This window comes from Dermacentor silvarum, chromosome 8, assembly GCF_013339745.2.
Source record: "Dermacentor silvarum isolate Dsil-2018 chromosome 8, BIME_Dsil_1.4, whole genome shotgun sequence".
NCBI classification, from domain to species: domain Eukaryota; kingdom Metazoa; phylum Arthropoda; class Arachnida; order Ixodida; family Ixodidae; genus Dermacentor; species Dermacentor silvarum.
Genome location: NC_051161.1, coordinates 171,389,561 through 171,404,810, shown reverse-complemented (window position 1 = coordinate 171,404,810; position 15,250 = coordinate 171,389,561). Strand labels below are relative to the sequence as shown.

Below are 15,250 nucleotides of genomic sequence, written 5' to 3'. Positions count from 1 at the left end.
TAACGTCACGCGGGACCGCTACGTAGATGGTGAGAGGGTGGCTGAAAACTCAGGGGAGTGGCGCCGCTGCGATAGGTAGCAACGCACATTTTAAGAACCTTATAATAAATTACACACTTTAAGTTGAGAAACACATCTGAAGTTACACTAGACTATTTGAGAAATACTTTGCAGCAAAAAGTACTTGAATGCATTCAGCAGAAGCGGAGTTATTGGCTCTGAAAGGTCGCCTGCGATCCCGTTCGCAGTGCTCCCACTCCTCCTTCAATGCTTTGCACAGTGAAGGTGAAAGCTACGGCGGAGCGGGGTGCGCTCACAACGCTCCGCCTACTGAATGTGGCGCGCAGCTCAAATTTGATTTTGGATGTTCATGTAGACGCCACCATTTTGGTGCCTACGACGTGTGATTGTCCTCAGCATGCTTTAGTGCACTCATCAAGCGAGCTGGCACCTATCCACGCTATGTAGCAGACCGCAGCTACATGCAACTGTGGTGCATATGCGCAGCATTTGCTATGTGATGGCCATGCTAGGTGGTGCTTTGTTGAAAACAGAGCGTTTGATAAAAAGGTAGCTTTGTGCTCTGCTTGCGAGCTCCATGCACCGCGCAACTGCAAAATATGGCCGAGACATTCATAGCAGCGTATGCTACCTGCGAACGGTGTTTTTTTTTTTCACCAAGCCCAAGGTACGGTGGCTAGGGGTAGGTGTGCCGTCCGCCGGGCGTGAAGAGTAGTTCAGCGCTTCTCCGCTTCATGACGACAAACGTGGTGCTGCGGTTGGAAGCCTGTCGCAAGCGGCGCGCATCGTGTACTGCTGCGGCCGTATTACATTGGAACTGCGGCAAGTTTACCACCGTATTTAAACTGAAAACCACCTTCACAGTGGCATCATAGACAGTTACAAATTTCTGAAGGCAGCAGAGCACTTGCGAAGGTAACGTACTTGCCTTTTCCGTCCCCTGTTAGTTTCCCCGTTTGAGGTGCAAGAATATAAGAACTATTAACGCCGTTTAGTTCGGTAAACACGTTAAACTTAAGTTTACGAGGAGAAGCACAAATTCTGCATGGACGAAATAGCCTTTAATCAGTTCTCCTAAAGCGAGAAAGGCAAAGTTTGCTTTGAGGAACAGATATATACAGTACTATGTAGTGGCTGTATGTGAACGGCAATTCGTGCAGGGTGTATTCTTATACTACGGAATGCGCTAGAGAAATGATTTGGCTTGAAGGGATGTAAAATACAACGGTATAAATGTTTATATTCGTACAACTACAATCCTTTGCTTCAATTTCCTTGCCCATATTGGGGTTATTATAAACGAGACACACTTGCAAGGTAATTTAACAATGTTTTTGATAATACAAATCAACTTGTTCGTGACGAAAAAAAAGTTCTTACGTTGTTTGATGATGTATGATCAGAGCAGTAGCTTGTAGCATGAAAAAACATAGTTTGGACTCGTGAAGATTGTATATACATGTATTTGAATGCAATAACAATTTAGGTAATTCTTCGGTCACACATGTAAACCGTGCAGCAACACCAAGCTTTTTATGCAACTGGAGCTTTAAATTAAACACTGCACTGCATCACAGCGCTCAAAATGCATGTAGCATAGCGTAAGGTGCTTTTTCTTATCTGGAGTACGCTCAGGAGCCAAGTTCTTGGTCGTCACAAGGAAGCTCGATAATGCTGTTCGTAATTTCGATTTTATGCTGCTCACAACCAATGACTCCTGAACGCTTCAAGCACGCTGGATTTTATACATGACTCATCAGAGGTTCCAGCGTCATCGCTGGTGCCCGCATGCCTTCCTGGAAGTACTACACCAATTCGTGTCATGCATACAATCTGATTACACCAGGTTCGGTGACAACAGACAAGGATCGAACCAGCGATAATATTAGAGAAAATTCAGATACAGAAAAGCACGTCCTGTGCTGAGTGATGTTTAACATTTGTTAGCTGGTTAAATGGGGTCACTGGTAAAAGATAAACAAGTACATGTCTTAGTATAAAATACGGACTTAATTAGTGAGAGTGCCTGTGTCTGCATGGCGTGAGCTTAGCTTCAACAACTTGACAGCAACATACAGTCGAACCTAGATATATCGAAAGTGAAGGGGGTCACAAAAAAGTTCGATATATATAAAAAAAAAAATTTTATTCTGAAATTGACAAGGGGATTTTACAGCTGTTCCTTATACACAATAATTTATTATATGTGGGTTCGATATATCCAGGTTCGACTGCAATCAATTTTTCTTTTGCTTCAAGTAATTACTGATGATGATGATGATGATTGCTGATGACCAAACTGTGGTATATGACACTGGGCAGATTCACATTGTGTTGTCTAAATTACAACTCCAATCTTCTAGTCTGTAGCAAAAGAAGCCATCAAAAAAAAAAAAAAAAAGGCAGGTGACATTGATGATTCGGTACGATGCACAAGGACAGTTTGTGCTAAACACTGCGACAACCGTTCTCGCACAATCATGTGGCGTGGAGTGTTGCATTGACTAAACATGGCAAAATTGACCAAATCACGCATATTGCAGTGGTGCCACTGAAGAACTGAGATTTGGAGCAATTTTGGAGCTGCAAAATGTTAATTTTGGAGCAGCATGGAGCACAAAATACAGATTTCAGAGCACCTTGGAAAAAATAAATGCTAAGTACAGGACACGTCCTAGGCTATTTCGAACACTTAAAATTGACACCACTTATTCCAGAAAGTATTTGCTTGCTGTAAAACAATGTTGCTCACCTTCTAAATAAATAAAAAAGGAAAACCTAAAAAAAAGGAAACCTAAAACAACCTGTTTGCAGAATTAGTTTATTTCAGATTGAATGAAGCTGCTCAGACGTTGCCTTTTACATCTTAAGAATATTTTATTGATATCTGCCAGCTTAGCAACGTTTTCAGAAAGAAACACCTGGCCAGACTCAATGTCATCAACGCTCTTCTGAGCCAGGCCAGCCTCGATGAGCACCTGGTAACGCTCAAGCATTGCTTTAGACTAGGCACTTTCTAATAGTCTGCTTTTCCTCGTAAAGCTGAAGCCTCTGCTCAGTAATTTTCTGATTCACAACAGGTGCCTACAGATTATTTGGATACCAAAAATTCAGACAAGCTCGATTATTTGGACTCCTTTGAAGCACTTCCACTGGCCCATAAATTTAATCTATAAGTACGACCGAAACTTCGGACACCTTAAGGCATGTCGTTCAATAAATTGGCACGACTGCATGCCAATTTGACCACTGAGTTAAGTGGAAATAGTGATATTCTGGTTTTGATACGGCGCTGGCATAGCCGCAGCATGGTTGTCGGCCATGCTGCCAACACCTCTAGGAAACCAGAACTAGCGAAGCCTAGTTAACCCAGCACCGACCGCACCCATGCCGTAAGACAAGCAAACTATGATAAACTATTCGGGAATCCCGCGATGTTTGTTCCGCACATCCAGCGTTTATTCATTCATGTGTTAAATAGTGACACGGTCCTGGCAATTTCAAGTGGCACCAACTCACGAGGACAATGACTGTTGCTAAGCCCAGTCGTCATTCGGCAACAATAGTCAGCTTTAGCTTAATGTTAGTGTAATAGCAGGGTTAAGGCAAATAGCGTTACCGTTCCACAAACAAACTTTGCAGAAAGAGAGTTTTAGTTCAGCGTGATGGCATAGTTTACGCGTGGGACGCTATTCCATTACACTTTGAATTTTGCATATATAGTGCACTTAAATGCTATCTGTGCGTGCGTTCATAAAGTGTGAGAGGCAGCAAAATGGAAGCCAGGAGCGAGTTGCATTTGTACTTTCCATGTCCGCCAATCCGCGGCAAAATCGGTACAAGCAGGTACCATAGCCTCCATTATCTTCCGATATCAAAGGGCATATGCCGTCTTTGCGCCTATCTCCCGAATTCGCGAATAGGTGGTGCTGGCATCTCAAAGGTTTGCAAAAGGGGCGGTTACTATCTGCCACTGCCCTGTTTCAAAGGGGATACCAATAAATCATCATAATCATAATTTCTCTCGTTAGGCCTCGACGCGTTCGAAACGAGAAGCGATCCAGAAAACTCCACAAGGTTATTCATAAAACTCTGTCGTCGAAGTGGAACGAGACTAAGCGAAAGCCGTTTACACAGTCATTTGCTACGAACGAAGCAGATTCTACAAAAGCAACACGAAATGCAGTTCAAAGCTGGTGGCAGGGACTGCCACATTGTTTTACATAAACTACGTAAACCACGCAAAGACGGTAACACTAGGCAGTTTTAGTTTACCATTAGCGTAATACCGGGGTTAAGAAAAATAATGTTATCATCCCGCAAACCAACTTTGCAGAACGCAAGTTTTCGTATAGCGTGATAGAGTAGTTTACGTGCGGGACGCTATTCCATTATGCTTTGAATTCCACATACATAGTGCACCTAAGTGAATCTATCTATTTGCCAAGCTTTGTGTGTGCATCCAAAAAGTGCAAGAGGCAATGCAATGAAAGCTGGGAGCGCTTTGTACTTTCCATGTCTGCCAATCGAAGGCAAAATCAGTATAATCAGTACTAGCTGTCAACCATAGCCTTATCTCAGAGGCCATAGGCTGTCGCGCCTATCTCCAGACTTCACCAACAGGTGACGCTGCCATCTTGGAGGTTTCTCTCGTTAGGCCTCGACGCGTTCGAAACGAGAAGCGATCTCGAAAAATGCACAAGGCTATCGCTATTACCGTATTTACACGATTGTAGGTCGACCCATTTTTTCAAATTTGGCAATCCAGTGTTGGGGGGTCGACTTAGAATCGAAACCGAACCGTGTACCGCTAGTAACGGCAAGAAAAACAAGAAATCAGGGGCGCTACGGCGTGGTTACAACTTTGCACCTACGTTATTATGGTTACGGTAGAAGCGTAGCGTAATAATTTACTGTATTGCATACATTTTGATTGCGCGCACCACGAGCGCACGGCTCTTGTGGGAGCATCGATCATGGAAGAGCCGCCGTTTAGGGGGTATTGGTAGTTGGCGGAAGAGCCGTCGTTTGGGGGGTATTAGTAGTTGGCGGAAGAACTTTTCTTTGAGATACGATTGTTTTGGACGGCCGCGCGCATCTGTCACTTCTGCTGTTGTGCTGAATCGTCGCGCTTGTCATGAGTGCCAAGTACTTTCGGCGCTCGTTCTCAGCAGCGTTCAACTGGGCTGCTATCCTCCATGTTAAGGAAACTAACAACTGCGCAGTGGGACGCAAGTCTGGAGTCAGTGAACGTGTGGTGCGGCAGTGGCGGCTTCAGCGCGAGAAAATTTGGCCTCTCTGGCTACTGTGTGCGGGTGGGTCCTTTATGCGAGGGGGGCTGAACCGCGCGATGTCGTGGTGCGGTCGTTCGCGAAGTGTGGACTCACTTTTGATGACGACGTGCTGTGGGACCGCAGCAGCTATGACGGCAGCAGTACCAGTGAGGTCAACTCTAGTGACAATGAGTAGTCTTAGCAACCCCATCAATAAATTTCCCTTGTGTGAAATGCACTCGCGTGGTTTTTCACCCCCCCCCCCCCCCCCAATTTTTTTTCAGACATGGACATGCAATTTTGGGGGGGTCGACCTACATTCAAGTCGACTTACAATCGTGTAAATACGGTACTCTGTCGTTGAAGTGGCCTGCGACTAAGCGAAAGCTGTTTACAGAGTCATTTGCTACGAACGAAGTGAATTCTACAAAAGCAACAGCAAATTCAGTTAGAAGCGGGCGACAGGGAGCACCGCCATGTTTTACGTAAACTACGCAAACCCCGCAAAGAAGGCAATGCTAAATGCGCGCGTGCGCTAAACGCCACGGATTGTTTAGCGTTCTGTGCATGCAAATTTCGATCCCGCTATTTTGCTAAGCCTGCTATTACACTAACCACACTAAATTAAAACTGTCTACTAAATCTGAGAAATAGCATGCGTATGCTAAACGCTATGGATCATTTAGTGTTCTGCGCATGTGCATTTCGATCCTGCTAACCTGTGATTATTTATTCACGTTGCCTCACAGGCTCCAGCATCGGAGCATTATGTGAGGGGTGGGATTACATAGATAGGGGTAATGTCAGGAGCATAAGTAACATGACCGTGCAAAAGAATGCTTATTGACTGTCAGTACCCATCACTGAAAAGTAAACACAACATTATACAATAGTTAATAATGCATTAGTATTTAGAAAAAATGGCCGTTACTATGGCCCTAAAACTAGCTGGATCACGGATATTCACGATGTGCTCAGGAAGACCATTCCAGTGAATGATAGCCTGCGGCAAAGCCGATGAATTAAATGCAACGGTTCTACCAGAAATGCGTTGGAAGCTTAAAGGGTTGTTTAAACAATGTGAGGTGCGGTAAGGTAGTGCAAGAGGCAGTGTTGAATGATTGATTCTATAGACTATCTTGTGGAATAGACTGATTAGGGCGATTATTCTCCTTGATTGTTATGTAGAAAGGCAGAGCAATGATTTAATGTTTGTTACGCTTGAGTGATGGTTGCAGTTCCTGGAAATGAAACGTGCGGCACGATTTTGAACCAATTCGAGGCAATTAAATAAATAAGCTTGATGAGGTGACCAAATGGGTGATGTGTACTCGAGTTGCGGACGAACAAATGTTTGATAGGCGAGCTTATGCGTAGTGGCAGGATTTCCATGGAGATTATGTTTTAGATATCCTAATGTGCGCGATGCTTTGGCTGTTACTTTCTGTATGTGGGTTAATCTACATACGTTAAACTAAACGTTAAACTACAAACGTTAAACATACGTTAAACTAAAACTAAAGAGTTTTAGAATAGAGGCCCCAAAGAGCTTTGCGGGTGTTAACGTTAAGTCATGCAGGTGTGAAGAGTTTTAGAATAGGGCTTTGAGTTTACGAATAGCGTCTTATGCTTGCAGCACCACTATGGTATAAAGAAACAACTAATTTTATGATAAGAAGAATAATTTTGACTTTCTTGTATTTGTGTTTAATTATAATTCAGAGGCTATTCTATTAGCAGCAAGCGATTTGTTGCACTTAATTTTGGGTAACCAACTTTACGAGCCTTTACCAGCCAAGCTAATACACGTTAGCCCTACGAGCCATGAAATCGTCAATCGAATGCGGAATCAGCGGCGCCTAATGTAATCAATCTTCATTACACACGTTAGCTGAAAGAAAACGATAAAGCCCTGCCCACATGGAGTGAACTTTCACGGTAATTCGCCCACACCAGCACGGCGGAACGCCAGCGTGCCGCCGTCGTGCTGCATCCGCATGCGGTGAAAAACGGGTGGCCACCGCCGCCACGATTTCAGTGTTGCTAGAAACAGCGCGATTCCATTCCCAGTAAAATGCAGTGAAAAAATTGTTTTGTATCTGCAATTGAACCATATTGGTCGTGCCTAGACAGCTGTGATCAGCCAATCATTGTACGCGATGCGCGCAGCTTTTGTCGGTACGTTTGCTCTAGGCTTTTCGGCTGGGTATCCGATTCAAATGCGGCGGTAGGAAGTCGGACGCGATCGCGCCCTGATTGGTTCACGGTGACAGCCTTCATTCGCTGCTTCCGGTGAGTGGTTGACCACCTGCAAACATATCTAGCCCATCTTGATCGATGGTAAACAGCCGCCGGGCGGATGCCGCGCGCGGCCATTTGCCGTTTTTTCGCAAGGAAATTGCTCCATGTGGGTCGGGCTTAACCGCAGTCACTTCTCCAAGCTTACGAACTTCACAATTTACCACGAACCGAGCCCAGTTTGGTGCTCAGTTAGAGCCGTCGCTTCGATGGGTGCCGCCATGTTTGTTGATGCAAAAGCTTTTGGGGCTGCTGCTATATCGGTGAAATAACCCAAACGCAGTTTGGGTCTTGCGCATGCACAGTGGCTTCGACGCGGTCGACTTCAGGGCAACGATTTTTGTCAACGATGCATTCACCTCAATGCTATATATTGCCCTTATCACTGATAATGCTGATACTGATTCTACGATCGACGCCCTGCTGTCAGAAGAGGCCACCCCCATGCGGGTGCTGCACCAGCACCTCGAGCTAGTTTTAGCGAAGCAGGAGGAGCTCATTGAGTTCGACCGCGCAATACAGGACAGACTCACGGATGCAGACTTCGAGGCAGACCTGACCACAGCTTTCGATTACCAACAAAAGGACAGCTTCACTAAAACAAGCGTGCACCTCGCTTCCAAAACGCGTCCACCAACCCTTCCTGGCTCCGTCGACTCCACCGCAATCCAACAGCGCAAGTTGCTTCGCCACCGTACCCAGGTGCCCCTTCTGCCATGCCCAGAGTGTCGCCCATGGCGTTCTCCCACGTTGCCCTGCCAAAGCTACACATACCGAGCTTTTCTGGGCAGCGGCGCGACTGGCAAGGCTTTTGGGACCAGTACCAAGCAAGCATTCACGGCAATGACTCACTATTCAAGATAGACAAGTTTAACTATCTGCTGACATACTTGTCCGGGTCAGCTAAGATGGCAATTCAAAGTATCCGCCTCGCCGAGGCGAACTACGATATCGTCATCAAGGTGCTGTCTGACCAGGTAGGCCGTCGTGACATGCTGGTCGATGACCATCTGGACCACCTACTCGCAATGGCCCCCATTCGTAGTTCAGAAAATCCCGACAAGCTTCGGAATCTCTATGATGAGATCACCTTCCACACAAGCGCGCTGGAGGGCCTTGGTGTTTCACCATATTTCAACGCGCCATCATGACAACCTTACCACCTGACCTTGGTATTCTGTACCGTCAGCGGCTGAAGGAGGCTTCTTTGTTGAACCATGCTGGCACGGCAGTGATACAGAGGACAAGTCCCAGCAAGTGAAACATCTTATGACCTACCTACGAATTCAAGTCGGGGTGAGAAGGCGGTCTCGACCAATGCACCAATGAGTCGAAATGCGAATGACAATAAGCCAGCATCATACATTACGATGCCCACGACATATCCTACAGCTGAAAGGGCTCGTATTTGAAACTTGCGGAGCAAAGCCTACCACAGGCAATGTTGAGACCTGACGCTGATCATTACATTCTAGCCAGCACAGACACTGCTACTCAGATCATCACTTGGATCGATCACCAAGTCACCATGTGGATCACTGTTCAGGTTGCCACTTGAACTGCTTCTGCCATGAGTTGAACTGCCGCTCAATGTGCTAGCTCAAAGATCCGTGGCTAGCGTCCAGTGTTTGCACTTAGGCGTGAAATAGTGTACTTGCTGTTTCTGTGCTCCGCGCACGCGTCAACAACCAAACTGCCACCACGACTTCAAGTTGGAGACATCGTCCTCGTGCCCGACGACGATTCACCGCCCGTCCTGTGGAAACTGGCCCGGGTGACGGAACTGCTTCCTGGTCGGCGTCGCTCGAGCGTGCTGCCTCAAGCTGCCGTCCGGCTCCGCGATAAGGCGTCCGGTCCAAAAGCTTACTTTCTTGAAGCCGGCAGCCTTTAGCAATTTTGTTGGCCACGGGAGTGTGTTGCAAATAAAGAAGGTGCACCGAGCGCGAGCAGCGGCCAAGGACTCACTCAGTTGCTGCCAGATGACGGACGAGTCAGGCATCCGGGTCTAATCCCCGTCGTTGCTTGCTACGAGCCCTTTGTCTAAAAGCATTAGTGGCGGGAGACAAACTTACCGGCCTAGCCCTATCAAAAAAAAAAAAAAAAAAAAAAAAAAAAAAAAAAAAAAAAAAAAACCTCAACCAAACAGTGCGACGAGCTCGATGACACTTTGAACACCTACTACCACCAGGCTAGCTGAGTTTTATCACTTTGCCTATTGTTAAATCAGACAATTTAGAGCATCCAACTGATGACTCCAGTGGAAAGAAACAGCAAAGGTTTGTTTACAACTTAATCACATTAGGTCATTGTGGATGCCTCACTGCAACTCGGATCGCGATCCAGTCGAATGGGATCGCGCTCCTCAATCACGGGCGTAGCATACACAGTCCTGCTGAGTCAACTCGATCAACTGTATCCTGGCGACCAGTCATAATAGCTAGTAAAAATAAAATGATCCAGATAGGGTCTATTGCAGTAGCCCTTGCGCGAATGACACTGGTATTAGAAAAGCGGGTTAATTTTTCTTTCTTTTGCTAAGACATTACACCAGCTTTGCGTTTTGTCTGCCTTCTTGTTAAGCCCCAAGGGATGTCAGTGCTACAGTCTAGTGATGAAGATATAAATACAGGTCCCATATTTTGGATAAGGTATACAGTAAAACCTTGTTAATTCGACCCTCGTTAATTCGGACTAGTCCTCAGGTCCCGGCTGGCATATGAATTATTCAACGCAATCAAACTCTCATTAATTCAAACGTATTTGGCCACACATCGGTTAATACGGACAACTTTTGGAGCTCGCTGAGCGAGGAGTGCCGCAAATGTGCGACGCAAGAGAGCAAGAACGGCACTAGCGCCCAACCGAAACAAAACGGCCGAGTCCATGTTGCCATAGTCATCAGTGGAAATCATACGTGGATGACATCAATGCCGGATCGCTTCATGCCTATTTGTGCCTTTAACACTTTAGTGACCACAGGAAAATCGGCAGTTTTCAGGTCGTCTAGAAATTATTCTTTCCTGCCACAGGAAATGCTTGATTTTAAAATATACAGTAACAAATTGTAGACGAAGAAATGATCTTTCCAATGATAATTTCATGCAACATATTTATTACAAATACTATGAAAAAAAAAAAAGTATCTAAACAAAAAATTTGTAACAAAAATGAAAAAGTTAAACAAAAGCGTCAATGCTGCTTCGCACAAGATAAACATAAAAAAATATTCGAAATATGCACTTTGATGAGCACAAGGGCCAAATGCAATAAACGTGCAAATATAAGCTCTGTATGTGCAAAATTGCTTTAGAGAGAGAGAGAGAGAGAGAGAGAGAAAAAGGTAAAGGAAAGACAGGGAGGTTAACCAGAGGTTATCTCCGGTTGGCAAAATTGCTTTAGATACATAGGAAAACATCAGCCCTAGTGAACCGGCGCACAGCACTCCATAGTGCGGTGACAAGCTCCACTCCCGGCCGTCTCCATGCACAAAACTCCACTCTCCGTGCCCAAAATTCAGCTGTTTATTTCTGTTGTTCGGTCCTGCCCGAACAACGTTGACATCCAGCAGATAAGAACTGCGACCTTTAGAACAGGCCGGATATACTTAAATCAGTGCGCAGCAGCAATGACACTGTCGGAGAAGAAAGCAAAAATCACCGGCAGATGCCTGTTGGCATTCCGAGGCGGTTTGGCACACTTTGGCCGTTCATACAAAAGTCCGACGAATCGAACCCATCTTCCAAGTCTGCGCTGCTACCATAATCCAGAAGTTTGAACCCAGATGCGCCGGAATCCGTCGAAATTTTCCATTTCCGTTGAGCAGCGGCGCGCAACGCCAACGCCATCTTGGAAACTACAAGAGCTTGTATCCCCGACTATGAAGGCGCTTTAAAAATCCCCGCGCAGTGGAAAATAGAAACACAAAAGCGAAACTGATAAAATAGTTTCTCTTAAACCCATTCGGTGGCGCTAGCTGTCCAGAAGTGCTTGGGAGAGCTCCAAAATTCGAATTTCTACCGTAGATAGCATACTATCTGTTGTATCTAATAAAAGGACAAAGCGCGGTGATGTCACTACTGACGCACCACAACGTGTGTGTATATATTGCCAAGCAAGATGCTGGGTTAGGAGATTAAACTGTTTGCCACGAAACGTGTCACAGCTGCCTTCTTGTTCTCGAGCTACAACAACTGGTGACAAGGATGCTGAAACGAATCTACGATGGGAAGGGGCGGATCCCGTGAAGGACTGAGGCAGGGCAGGGCACGGCATGGCCAGGATGTGGGAATTCGACGCATTCCTGGACAACGGCGATGAAGACTTTGCTTCGTACGTGGAAAGATTCGAGCACTACTGCGAAGAAGCCAACGTACAAGAGGAGAAGCTTAAGAAGTCGGCCTTCATAACGGCCATTGGCAAGAACGCGTACAAGACGCTCAAGGATTTGCTTCTACCGGCGACCCCTGCGGAGAAGAGTCTCGAAGACCTGGTCAAGGTACTGAGTGACCATTACGAGCCTGCAAGCCGAATCATCGCAGAGCGATTCAGGTTCAACAGGCGGTACCAAGCGGAAGGTGAGACAGTAGCGACGTTTGCAGTTGCACTGAAGCACTTGGCCGCTAAATGCAAGTACGGCACATTCCTTGACGACGCACTACGCGACCGGTTCGTCGCTGGACTGCGAAACCCTGCCATTCAGACAAGTCTACTAAAAAAGAAGGAGCTGTCGTTTGAATCTGCTTGCGACTTTGCCAAAACCGTTGAAATGGCGGAACAGGAGTCGAGGGGGTTTCGACCTGGCAGTGGAATGGAAGCCGACATCCATGCGATAAGGAAGACAGGCAGGAAAGCGGCATTTGCGGGCAAGCCAGGCAAGCAATACGAGGCAACCAAGACAAAGTGTCACCGATGCGGGCAAGAGCACGACGCTATTTCTTGTCGTTATCGGAAAGCAAGGTGCTACAGCTGCAAACGCACGGGTCACTTGGCTCGAGTATGCGGACAACGCCCGCCGGGTGCGGGAAAAATTCACACCGTTGCCGACCAGCAAGAAGATAATGAGATGATGCTCTACGCCGTACATCACGCCGTCCTTGCGAAGCAGCCATATCAGGTAGAACTTATGCTCAGAAGGAAGTGTGTGCAAATGCAAGTAGACACAGGAGCCGCTGTTTCTCTGATATCGGAAGACCTATGAAAGCAGCTAGTGAATCCTCCACCGCTGGAAGTGAAGGGGCAAGCCGAGGTTCCGGTCGAGTACAACGGACAGCACAAGATACTACCAGTAGTTGTGGTGCCAGGAAACAAGCCAGCGCTACTTGGACGAGATTGGATTGAGAACCTGGACGTCGACTTGAATGGCATTCACACAGTGCAAGCGGAGCTTATGGCGGACAACCTTTTGAAAAGGTATGCCAGTGTTTTCACTCCTGGGCTAGGACTGATAAAGGGCTTTCAAGCGAAACTTTCCTTAAAAGAAGGTAGCTTGCCAGTGTTCTGCAAGGCACGTCCAGTACCATATGCCATAAGGGAGCGAGGTAGAGAAGAGCTAGATAGCCTACAAGCTGATGGGGTACTGGTGGGTGCAACAAAAAGTGACTGGGCCACACCGTTGGTGGTAGTCGAAAAACCAGGGAACAAAGTACGTCTTTGTGGAGACTATAAAGTGACAGTAAATCCCTGCGTTAAGGGGAGAGGCGGGTCAGAAAATGGCAATTTTCATTAAAGAAATAGGTTTTGTGTTTTTAGTTGTTTCAGCAACATTGATCTCTCCTATTTCACATATGAAGAAATCAGAGCCAGAAATGATAGGGAAAAGTGTAATAAACTCGGTTAAAGCACTCGACGTGGCAAGAAAAGGCATAGATATGACACATTTTCAAGCGCGCGATGCGTCAAACCGCGGTGTCGCACGCCATTGGGCTCGTGCAAGGTGGTAGGCCTAAGCTTTTTCTCTCCAAGGTTAGCTTTGCCGCATCACAATCTCCCCGGGAAGTAATAATAATAATTAACAGAAGTAAACAAGTTTTATAACTTTCAATCGCATTTTTCTCAACTTCATATTTTGGGCAAAACAAGGCGTTTGTGTACAACATTTTATGTACTTACTGTGGTCCAATCAAGACCACAATTGATGGGCGTAATTTTTAGGATATGTAGAATGCACATATCTAGGATTTAGTGCAATCACTTGATTTTTTTAAGGATGACAATTTTTAATGTACTCGGGCACCAGCCACTGAATATGAAGCACCAGATACGAAATTCTCTGAAAATGTTGCCTGTAAATGGAATCACATTATCTTGCTTATTAGCACTCAGTGGAGTGTTAGAGATAAGAAAAATAATTTTGCCTTGCTCTATCATGCTAACTGCTAAGTCCAGCAGCTGCACAAACATGCACTGATTCTCACTTATGCATGGCACTTAGGACATGAAAGCATCGAGATATCCTAAAACTAAAAGTAGATTTCGAATGAAGACATCAAGCTCTATAAGTGGTAGAATTTTCATTCGCCCAGCAACATCATTTAAAAAGAAATGTTTCTGAGGATCATCTCCCCTTAAAAGTGATCACTACCCGCTGCCAACAGTTGAAGACATGTTCGCGGTCCTAGCAGGAGGCAAAGTGTTTACCGTTTTGGACTTGTCGTCAGCGTACCAGCAAATTGAGCTGCACCCTGACTTGCGGCCCTTGTTGACTATAAATACACACATGGGCTTATTCCAATATGTTCGAATGCCCTACGGCATTTCCAGTGCACCAGCAGTATTCCAAGCAATCATGGACGAGTTGCTGAAGGGATTAAGTGGAGTAGTTTGTTACCTTGACGATGTGCTTATCACAGGTGCCGACTACAACGAATGCCTGGCACGTGTAGAAGCAGTCCTGCAGCGCTTCGCACGGCGTCACAGTAAGGCACGAAAAGTGCAAATTTTTTGTCACGTCATTGACGAGACAGGCGTGCAGCCTTGCCTTGAAAAGGCGGAAGGCTCCAACGCCGAAAAATTGCACGGAACCTATCTTGGCATGTTGACATTCCCGGTTCATGCCGAACATGTCATCGGAACCAACTTCTTCAAAAAGAGGAACCTTGGGCATGGTCGGAGGAGACTGAAAAGGCATTTCAGAAAAGCAAGAAAATGCTCAGGATTCAGTACTAACCTTCTACGACCCTAATAAACCACTAGGTCTGGTTTGGAGCAGTTTTATTTCATGTTGTTTGCGGCCAAGAAAAGCCGATAGCATACGCTAAGCAGCGCCGAGAAAGGCTACACGCATATCGAGAAGGAGGCATGTTTGGAGTAAAGCGCTTTCATAAATACATTTATGGGCGTGAGTTCACGATTTATTCCGATCACCTTCCGCTAGCTAGCCTGTTTGGCCAGACAATTCCACAGATGGCTGCCGCGCGCATGCGACGTTGGATGCTGTTACTGGCGGCTTATCAGTACAAGTGGACTTATAGAAAGGGTGCGCAAGTGGCTAACGCTGACGCGTTATCACAATTGCCGCTTCCAAATGAAGCAGACAAGAGCGACTACATTCTGTTTTTCTCCGCTGTTGAAGCAGTACCGCTTTCAGCAAGCAAGATTCAAGCGGAAACTGAGAAAGACCGCACATTGTCTAAAGTGAAACTTTTCGTTTTGAATGGCTG

General features: G+C 46.0%; 1 protein-coding gene across 2 annotated transcripts in view; it reads right to left on the bottom strand.

The window, feature by feature from the left end:
• Positions 1 to 15,250, bottom strand: part of LOC119461839 (superoxide dismutase [Mn], mitochondrial-like) — a 79,025-nt gene that overhangs the window by 12,333 nt on the left and 51,442 nt on the right. The window lies entirely within an intron of this gene.